The sequence below is a fragment of the Vombatus ursinus genome, unplaced genomic scaffold (genome assembly GCF_900497805.2).
Source record: "Vombatus ursinus unplaced genomic scaffold, bare-nosed wombat genome assembly UNPS02014810.1, whole genome shotgun sequence".
Classification (NCBI taxonomy): Eukaryota; Metazoa; Chordata; class Mammalia; order Diprotodontia; family Vombatidae; genus Vombatus; species Vombatus ursinus.
The window spans coordinates 47,906,389-47,916,821 of NW_020954588.1; the positions used below are offsets into that span (position 1 = coordinate 47,906,389).

Genomic DNA, 10,433 nt, shown 5'->3' on the forward strand with positions numbered 1-10,433 from the left:
AATCTCGTATATTAGAAAATTATGGTAGATGTGAGTCTAATTTCTGAAACTAAAAATGTAATCATTTGGGGGCATTTGGATTTCTAAAGAGAAAGAAGTTACAGATATTGTTTACAATTAATTCTTGGGAAGCCCCTAAGTTAGAATAAAGTTACAGGCAGTGGTCACATTGTAAAAACCAGCGCCAAGGGACAAGGTAGGAGAGGCTCAGAAATGCAAGCTGAGCGGTTTGGATGGACTCAGCAATGGTTGGTTCAGATTCCTCTCTAGCCGGAAACCCAAGAGGGAAAATCCAGCTTTTCCTGGGATCAGCTGCTAAGTATCCTCAGGCTTTTTCTGTTTCTTATTAGTGAAACTTAAGAGCACAGTTCTTCCATCAATTCAAACCAAGCAGAATTCAAGTGCCTACTCTGGGTCAGGCACTGGGCTGGCCTGGGAATGCCTAATACAAGAAGCGAACAGTCCCTGTGAGCCGGGAATATACCTTCTACTGCATGTGCACAAGTTATCAGTAAATCCAAGCTATATACAAAAGAAACTGAAAGATAATAGAGTGAGATCAAGAAAGGCCCTTCCAAGTCAACTTGTCCAACTCCCTCAAGGACTGACAGATGAGGAAATTGAGGTCTAAAGAGGTTAATTAAATACAGAATCAAGTCAACAAACATTTATTAAGTGTTTACTATGGGCCAACCATTGTGCTAAGTGCCGGGACTATAAATACATGTAAAAAAGGCAGCTTTTACCCTCACAGAGCTTACATTCTAATGGAGGAAGATAATCCATAAAAATAAAGGGAAATGTGAAAAAGGTGGAGGTGGGGAGAGGGAAGCAAGGCTACTTCCTCAAAGAGAAGGTTCTGGAAGGAACTTGCCAGCGGGACAAAAGGGCCCCAGGGGTAGAGGGAGAAGGCAGATGAAGTAAGGTAGTAAAGCCCAGAGGAATTCAGAGGCTACCTAGTCCAACACTATGTTTAGTTTAGTTTAGTTTAGTTTTTATAAACGAGGAAACTCAGGTCCAGGGAGAATAAGTGAACTGCCCTAGCTCACACATATATAAACTCCATAGGTGGATCTGAACCTCTGTTCTCAGGTTCCAGAAACAATGTCTTTCTGTAACAGCTCTCCCTGTTCTCTTTTTCTTGGATACACTAAAAAATAGGACGTCAAAGAAGCATCTCCTATCATGCCAGTCTAATTCCCGGCAATAGAGAGAATATTGTGCATCTTGGTTGGGTCTGGACACAAGATTTGGTGAAGGAGCCCCAGGTGAGGAAACTCTTTCTGTCAATGCAGAGCATTGGTAGAGCGGGTCAGGGCCCGCTCTATACCTAAGTGTCAGAGAGTTCCCTGAGGCCCCGAGAGAGTCTGGGACTTTCCCAGGATGCACTACTGGCTGGGTTGAAATACAGATTTTCCTGACTCCGAGGTCACTTCTCTATCCTCCATAGCATGCTGGCCGTGATATTTTATGGTTGAGCCTTTAAAAAAAAAAAAAAAAGGAACCTAAAAATACATCTACACACTATGGTTGATATCACCAGCAATCTCACGGCATGTGTGCAACTTCCTGTTTCTTGTGAAACAAAAGGGCTTCCTGGTGGTGTCTTAAGTACAGGCCATCAGTCACACACACACACAAACACACACACACACACACACCATGCAGGCTTTCAATATCTTAGGGTGAAGTGAAAATAGAAACTCTGGGCAAGAGTTAAAATCCCAACTTTGACTGGTCCTTTTACATAGGGTATCTACAAACTCCAAGCACATGAATACCACCTTCTTACATCAAAAGACTAAAAGTGGAGGAAGATAGGGCCTGGCGCTATTACTGTGCAAGCTAAGATTAAAGCAAACACTCTTCAGGCCACTACTCCGGCCCCTTCATCTCAGCCTTCTCGCCGGTAAGCTTCTGAGTGCAGAGAGCTCTCCACACTTGGGTCTCTGCATCTCACCACTTGGTGAGGTCCCTAGAACATGATATAGGCTTAATAAGGGCTACTTGGTTGACCGATCAAGGCCCAGTTCAAATAGCAACTTCAATCAATTCATCAATATACATTTATCAAATGCCTATGAGGTGCCAGAAACCCAGTTAAGCACTGAAGATAGTAACACACAAGTGGAACAGCCTCCAGCTAGGTGGTGCAGTGGTCATCTAGGTGGTGCAGTGGTCATCTAGGTGGTGCAGTGGATAGAGTACCAGGCCTGGAGTCATCTTCCTGAGTTCAAATCTGGCCTCAGACACTTACTAGCTGCGTGACCCTGGGCAAGTCACTAAACCCTGCTTGCCTCAGTTCCCTCATCTGTAAATTGATCTGGAGAAGGAAATTGCAAAGCACTCCAATATCTTTGCCAAGAAAGCTCCAAATGGCGTCACCAAGAGTCAGGCATGACTGAAAAGACTGAACAACAACAAATTCTCCTCGTCATCTTTTCAACTACTTTTGGTGTATTGTTTTCCCCCAGCTGGGATATAAGCTCCATTTCTTATCTTTCCTACTACATTAAGGTCCTTAAAGAGGTTCTCTCTCTCTATGATAGTCAAGAAATAGTCATTAAGCATCTATTATGTAACAGGAGACAATGAGAGATAAAAACAGGCTGTGCCCTCAAGGAGGTCACATCCTATTGGGGGAGAAAATATGCAAACACCTATGTAAAGATGAGCTGTCAATAGGATGGTGGCCGCGGTTAAGGGTGATGGTGGTGGTGGTTGTCCTCCGTGCTCAGAGAGGACCAAAATAACATCCCTGTGTGTGGAAGTCAAGGCACAGTGTGTCCAACTGTGGTTGGTCAGACCAATAGGGGCTCAGAAGGCTCCACCACAGGTCGGGCACAAATAACCCATATTAGGAGATAATCTCAGAGGGAAAGCACCAGCATCAAAGGGGTTTGGAACAGTCTTCTGTACAAGGTGGGATTTTAGCTGGGACTTGATGGAAGCCAGAGAGGGCAGTGGGCAGGCGTTGAATTCTATAAAAACACAGAATGTTGCTCAGGATTTCCTGTGGCTACAATTTGGACTAATTGGGATCTGAGCAGCTCCCTTCCAATTCTGACATCCTCTGATTCCGGGTCTTTTTCATCTTGATGCTCCCCAACCTTTCCCCCAAGTTTGGAGCATCACCAAGAGAACATGAAGTACACACTTACTAAGTATTTGTTGAATGAAGAATCCTAGACCAGAAATCTGTGCTTAACCACGAAGGAGCCGTTTTAAGAAAGACATACAAGTGAATACACTCCTTGCCTCCCGGTGTTTCTAATCTAGTTGGACAGGAATGGGAGAGAGGGAGAGAAGCACATCTACACCACCCTGAACTAGTTAGAAAAGAATTACAAAGCGACATGTAGATGACAAGCAGAAGATACAAAATTAACCATATTCACTAAGGGTTAAAAGGACATAGAATAAAAGTGAGAGAAGCAGATGATGACTCAACAGATACAGAGCATGCTGGACCTGGAATCAGGAAGAGCTGAGTTCAAATCTAACCTCAGACACATACTACCTGTGTGACCATGAACAAGTCACTTAACCTCTGTCTGCCTCAGCTTCTTCATCTGCCAGATGGGGATATAACAGCACCCGCTTTACATGTTTGTTATGAGAATTAAATGAGATGATATTTGAAAAGTCCTTTGCAAACCTTAAAATTCTACATCAATATTAGTTATTATTATTAGGGCTAATTAGGGAAGGCTCCTTGGAGATGGAAAAATTTGAGTCACATCTCGAAAATAATCACAACTATGGGTTGGTGGAGAATATTTGGGGAAGGTATTAAAGCTGGTTCCAGAGGCAGTGTAGGAGGGTGGATGGGAGGAAGGATGTGGAGGCAAGAAGCTCCGGATTCAGGTTCTGCGCTTAACATTTATTAGCTGTGTGAACCTGGATGAGTCACTTGGCATGGAATTGGTAGAAGTGTTCCAGGTGGGGACTTTTCTGGAACTTGAAGATCAGGGATACATTTTTAATTATGTGACTTAAACAGCTACAAGACCTTGGTTCTTCCCAAACTTGCTTACTCCAGATCACTAAGAATGAAACTTATGTGTGAAAAAGCAACTGGACTGACTTGTCCCGAGTGAAAAAGACAGAGTGGTAATAAAAGTCGTACGACTCTAGTTATTTTACAGACCCAGGACAACTTGACGACTTGTGCTTTTTCCAGAATGAAATGAGTGTTGTTTCTTGGTTTAGAAGCATTTTGGCAAGGCATGAAGTCTCACCTACACAGACAAAGTTACAAACCAAAGGACTTAAATGAAATTTCCATAAGTCAGAGTCAACCTAGGGAGTATGGGAAAGGAGGAGTCTCTCCAGTTTGGACTAAAGAGGACTTGGGCTCATATCGTGATTCTTGGACTGTCCACCCTTGGCTCAGTTCCTAACTATCTCTGAGCCTCAATTGTCTCATCTGAAAATGAAGGCTTGGACTCAGCAATCTCTAAAGTTCCTTCCATCTCTCAGTCCTGTCCAAAGGAATCTAGGAAGTTTCTTGGTGAATGTTTGAAATTTAAATATAGAAATTGATATTTTCCTCTATTCATTTTTCACTTTTTTTTCCTCCACTGAAGTTTAGTGTCTCTGCATGTTCAGATGACTTTGAATGTTGTTTTCCCACACCACAGGTCACCCTCTCAACAGCATTTTATCATATTTGCCAAACCTCTTCTATTTCCATTCCTCCCACTTTTGGGTAAAATGCAGATGAGGCAAGACAGGATCTAGGACCGATCGTAGAGGTTTTACACCCTCCTCGATATATAACAAAAATGACGTCCCCTTCTCACCTCCTAGCTTCAGAATGAAGCCCTTGCAATCCCACCTTCTGCAGGAAGCCCTCCCAGGCCCCCTTAATTCCAATGCATTTCTTCTGTTGATTGTGTCCACTTTGTCCTGTATAGAACCTGTTGGCACTTGGCTGTTTCCACACTATCTCCACCATTAGATTGGGAGCTCCTTGAGAGCAGACTGACTTTCGCATTTCTTTCTTTCTCTACCCCTTCTCACAGAGCCTGGCACATAGCAGATGACTGATCAATGCTTATGGACTGACTACGGGATTTTGTTTACTTTATATTTCTAACTCAAATGCCTTTTTTGTCATGCTAAAATTACCCAATTGGCATGTGAAGCATCTACATTCACTTTCCAATACATTTGGTGTTTGTTTTTCTGCTTCTTTTTTGAGGGAAATGTTGGAAACAAAAATACTCATTTTGAAGCTTAGTGAACACACATAATAAACACACCTCAGGACTTTGCAGAGTCAAACCAAATTACAATTTGTTGTTGTGGTTCGGTCATTTCCAGTCGTGTCTGACTCTTTGTGACCCTCTTTGGGGTTTTCTTGACAAAGATACTGCAGCGGTTTGACATTTCCTTCTCCAGTTTATTTCACAGATGAGGAAAATGAGGCATGAAGGGTAAAGTACCTTACCCAGAGTCACACAGCCAGTAAGTGTCTGAGGACAGATTTGTCCTGACTCGAGGCCCAGCACTCTATGCATTATTCTACCTCACTGCCCCTAAATAATAATTTATCACACAGCTAAAGATAGTGTTGCATTTTTATTTTAAATAACCATCTACAACTTCTCTCCTATTATTGCAGAAGAAAACAACTTTGAGTGTGGAATATTATGAATATATAAATATTTATAATTATATATATTTACATACATACACATATTTACATATATACATGCTTACATATGTATATAGGTATGGATGTGCATATGTATAGGCAGGCATCGGTACATATAAACACATGTGCTCACATGGACATATATGCGCATATATGTGTGTATGTATACACGTAAGTATATACTCAGACTCCATATAGAAGTTCATTTTCCTTCGTTGCTTTTTCCCCTTTAAAAAAAAAAACTTTGTTAAAAGGGAAGGTGCACTGAATATGGTAGGGGTAGAGGTTTATTCAGACGTGAATAAACATCTATTGAAAAAAACAAAAAATACAGAAAATGAATATGCCCAAAGAAATCGTTCTTCCCAGTAGAGCATCTGTGGGCATTATCATAAGTACTAATTGCGATTGCATCTAGAACTTAAAACTTAAATACACAAATCTATTAAAAAACCAGTGCTTTCTTCATAGTCTTCTTAGACTTCCTCCTTAAAACAAATTAACCTGAATGTTCTATCTTTCCCAGGACCGATGCTACTAAAGCCAGATAGAAAGATTTTAGGCTAAGATATTTATTTTATCATTTGAACAAAAGGCATTAACATGATTGTGACACAAAGACGTGACACACTAGTGCCTTCTTTAGAATTCTCTACCCTTAAGAATAAACTTAACATCAAAGCTTTAATGCCAGTTGCTCTGCTATTCAACTTTATTTTGATAGAGAGCATGTTCAGTCCAGAGTCTGCTCTTATACCTCATTTGTACAGATTTTATGGGTTTTCTTTTCTAGGCATCTAGGATGATTCCTTAAGTGTATATGTATGTATATAATACATATGTATGTGTGTTTAATATATAATGCAATATATGTGTGTATGTGTTTGAGAGACAGAGAGAAAAAAAGACTACATATATATTCACATATATAGTTATTTATACCATGTGTAGTATTATTATAGTCATATATATTAATTAGCTATAAAGTAAAAATCTAAATTGTCTTGACACAATTCTTCCTCTTTGTTCTAAGTGGAGAAGTAAGGGAAGGATTCAAATATAGGCAAAGAAATTTGCATCTATAGATGAGGTCAGCCATATCTGCTATGGCAGTGATAAATCATCTCTTTGCAGGGCTTAATAATCACTCCATTACAACTTTGGCGGGAAATACTCAAATAACTGTTTCACTTTGGACATTAATGGCGGGTAAGAATGTTAGAGGTAAACCTTGCATCTCCAACTCTCACAAGATTCTCCAACTTTCCATTATCTGTGGATTAAAAGGCTAGTTTTTAATCACTAATATTACCAAGGGATGAGCTTTCTAAAGTCTCACTTAATTGTAAATATTAGTTTCTGTGGGAAGACCCGACATGTTGTCCTCTTGGGAAGTATGCAAAATGACAAACGAGTGTTACAATTCTTCTGCCCTTCTCCTCATAAAGACTAAAATGGCTTTTTTAGTCATCCATGTACCATGGAGCACCCACCAGTACAGTTAGTACTGTAAATTCAAAGTTTTCCGTGAAAAATTTTCACAAAGAGAAAAAAAAAACCTATTGGCCATGAACTGGAAGATACACAAGGTTCACAACTAAGAAATCATTATTAAAAATTGATCTTGGAAGCAAATAGTAGACACTCTAAATTGCCGTTGGCTGTGCTTTACCTTTCTGAACAATACAGTTGCTTAATTTGGGTTGCAATTGTTTGGGGCCACAGCTCGCTTTCTTTTGTGGCAGATTTTCTCTGTAGCACAATATTATATAACTATCTACATGTGCCATTATATACATGTATTTATACAAACATATGTATGGGGATAAATGTTGTGCATAGAACACTATTAAAATGAATAGCAGGTCCTTAAAATATTTATGAGAATGAACAACTTGATAATTGAAAAAGTAATGCTTGAATATAATTCTTCATTTTTTAATATAAGAAATAAAATAAAGATTTTAATATACAGATTAAGTTTAATCAAAATTGGTTCAATGTAATTAACATTAGTAATTAGTAAATAGTATAAATTACCATTAATAATTAGTAAATAGTGTAAAAATATTGATACAGCAATCGAGAGCCTCACGACACCATCAATTTAACTCTAAAATTCTGACTCAGCTTAAGCTATGATATTTTCTCTAAAATTTCCATCTCCATACTTAAAAAAACCTGGATTATCGACTTTGCTCCTACCTAAATCCAAACAATAGCAAATTATGCAAACATACACCACAATAATAATGAAATTAAGATACTGGTGGCCTGTTTGATTCTCCATTCTATGTTCTATGGTTAAGCCGGCACAAACATCAGTTAACGTTTGTAAAATTAATACAAAGAAAAAAGGATGTATCTCTAACCGAAACCACTGATTGATGGCAGAATGCATACTTTTTGCAAAAACCATAGGTTTAATCTCAACAAAATCATCATGTTAACTGTTAATCCTTGGCATACTCTTCATTTGGTCCTGAAACGTTGAAGGGCTCATACCTTATACCACACTACTGATAAGTCTAAGAAGTATGGCTGAATCTAGACTGTTCAAACTTTAGGCTAACAGCCAGGAATTTCACTACCACTCAATGCCATTTTCCTACTGTTACCAGCACTAATAAACTTGTTTTTATTAAAGTACAAAAAATTAGAAGCATTATTGGTTCCCATTAAAAAAAAACATAGCAATTTTTTTTCAGATCACACAAATAGCCCTTCTTTTAAAAACAAATATTGTGTTAATTTAATTTATACCTTACTTAAACCAAACTGCATGCAGAAATTCAAGGTTTCATATACAAGAAACTTTTTAAAAAAATAAAACATATTGAGGTGTTTACATTTGTTAGACTGAATTCACAATAAAAAAGAAAAATGTAAAATGGAACTGGTTTCTTACTTCAGTTTTCCTCTGATGTGTTCAATCATTATATGAAAATGAAACATTGATAGCAATTCCATGGCACTGCTCAGAGAAACAAGTTTTGAAAGGGGCAATTTTAGAAAACTACATCAACGAAAAAAGATGAAGGTCCATTGGCATGTCACTGAAAACTAATCACTCATTTTTTATTGTCCAATTTGTTGGAGAGCCCTTTCCTACTGACAGATACAGGGAAATCAACCTCTCTTGAGCTTGTAATCTAATTAGGAGGCCAGAGGCAGGACCCTAGAGAACTCTGGTGCAATTCTTGCATGATCTTTAATTCTTAAACATCAGTGGCTACTGGAAACATACTCACTTCAGAGCAGGAAAGGGAGAATGTTAAAAGATAAGGATTTCACTTACAGTATCACTTCTCTAGCCTAAAAAAAAAAATCTTCTGTAAAGTCCCAAATATTGTGATAATAAGAAAACAGAAAAAGCAGAAGCTGAATTTGTTCCGGTCTCTATTTCTATTTATAAAAATAAAATCAATAATAGATTAGCAGGAAAAATAGTAAACACCCAAAGACCTGGTGAATGAGGGCATCTGTCTGTTTGGTTGCAAGCGTATAAAAATGAGGACAAAACCAAAATATTATCTAATAGTAGTGAGGAAACTAGAAAATATCCAAAAAGTCCTTTCAAAACTAAAAATTTTTCTCAGTAATGTGTTTCTGTGATTACCATTAAAATAATCAGAAAGCAAAGTTAGAGTTTGGAATTTGCTGTTCTTTAAAAAAACATAAGTGAAATGTGAGGTCTAAGAGTATTCAACATATTTCCATGAAAAACAGTGACTAACCCCTCCCCAGGCAATTCCATCTCCTCCCCATAAGTTGACCAATACTGGAATTGTTGTGACATCAATACCAATTTGTTAGATTAAAGAAAACGAAGAAATTTGCCTTCTTACCTGTTTGCCTTTGTTGCACTTTGAGATGCAAAGCTGCCTTGTTTGATAGTTACCAGTGCTCAAAGAGATGTGTTCAGTGCAGTCTGCTCTCAACTAATTACCACATTCTCTTCCTTCTCCCCTCCCCCCTCCCAGTAAATGATGATGGGCTAACGAAAGAGGAAGTAGTGAAAGACCAGAATAATTATGCTTTTCAAATCCTATAGAGAACGTGAAATTAACTACACAGCTTAAATTAGTAACCACGGCAACAGGTTGTGGTTTGCATGTATATGATTTTTTAAGTCAGTGATTAAAATGCGATATTTGGTAAAGAAACAGTATTTCTCTTTAAGATAAATCTCCCACATGACAGTCACCAAGAAATCGATTCCGTGCCTCCAAATGGAAGGTGATGAGTTCACCTAGAGTGGAATGGACACCCTTCTGAATCAACACACTTTAAAATCAACTGTTGGTAAGCATTCATGGTATGACCCAAATGCGAACGTGACAGTGAACATCTGTTTGGAGAGGGTATTGCGGAGAATGGGGAGGGGAGGAAGGCTTTGCTAAACTCTTTTTTTCTTGGAATCTGGGTAGCGGTTTCTCATCCCCAGGTCTTCTATTTCCTTCCTCCCAAAGAGCTGCCTGTTAGTCCAAGATAGAGCATTGAGAAACTGCTACTGTTTCTTATCAAGAGTTATCTTCTCTCCCAGCTCCAGAGGCAAGATCACCAGTCAGGTGTAGGTCCTAGAGTTGGGGACTTTTGCTTTTGCTTTTTCTTTCTTCTTCAGCCTCCCCTTAGTTAAGCTCCTGTCACATTATGGAAGAAAAAGAAAACACTGCAAAACAGCAGGAGCAGGGACTGAAATGAAATAAATGATGTCCCAGCGGCCCCAAGCTCATCTCTTATGCCAGTGCTGTGCATCCACAATTACTGT

General features: G+C 38.8%; 1 protein-coding gene across 3 annotated transcripts in view; it reads right to left on the reverse strand.

The window, feature by feature from the left end:
• Positions 1-9,602, reverse strand: part of MBNL1 (muscleblind like splicing regulator 1) — a 253,748-nt gene extending 244,146 nt beyond the window's left edge. For 2 of the 3 annotated variants that reach the window (XM_027875810.1, XM_027875809.1), the window contains exon 1: positions 9,511-9,602. The gene's annotated coding sequence lies outside the window, so the exon portion shown is untranslated. The remainder of the gene's footprint in view (positions 1-9,510) is intronic. The other variant, XM_027875815.1, reaches the window with a different exon arrangement.
• Positions 9,603-10,433: the final 831 nt, after the last annotated feature.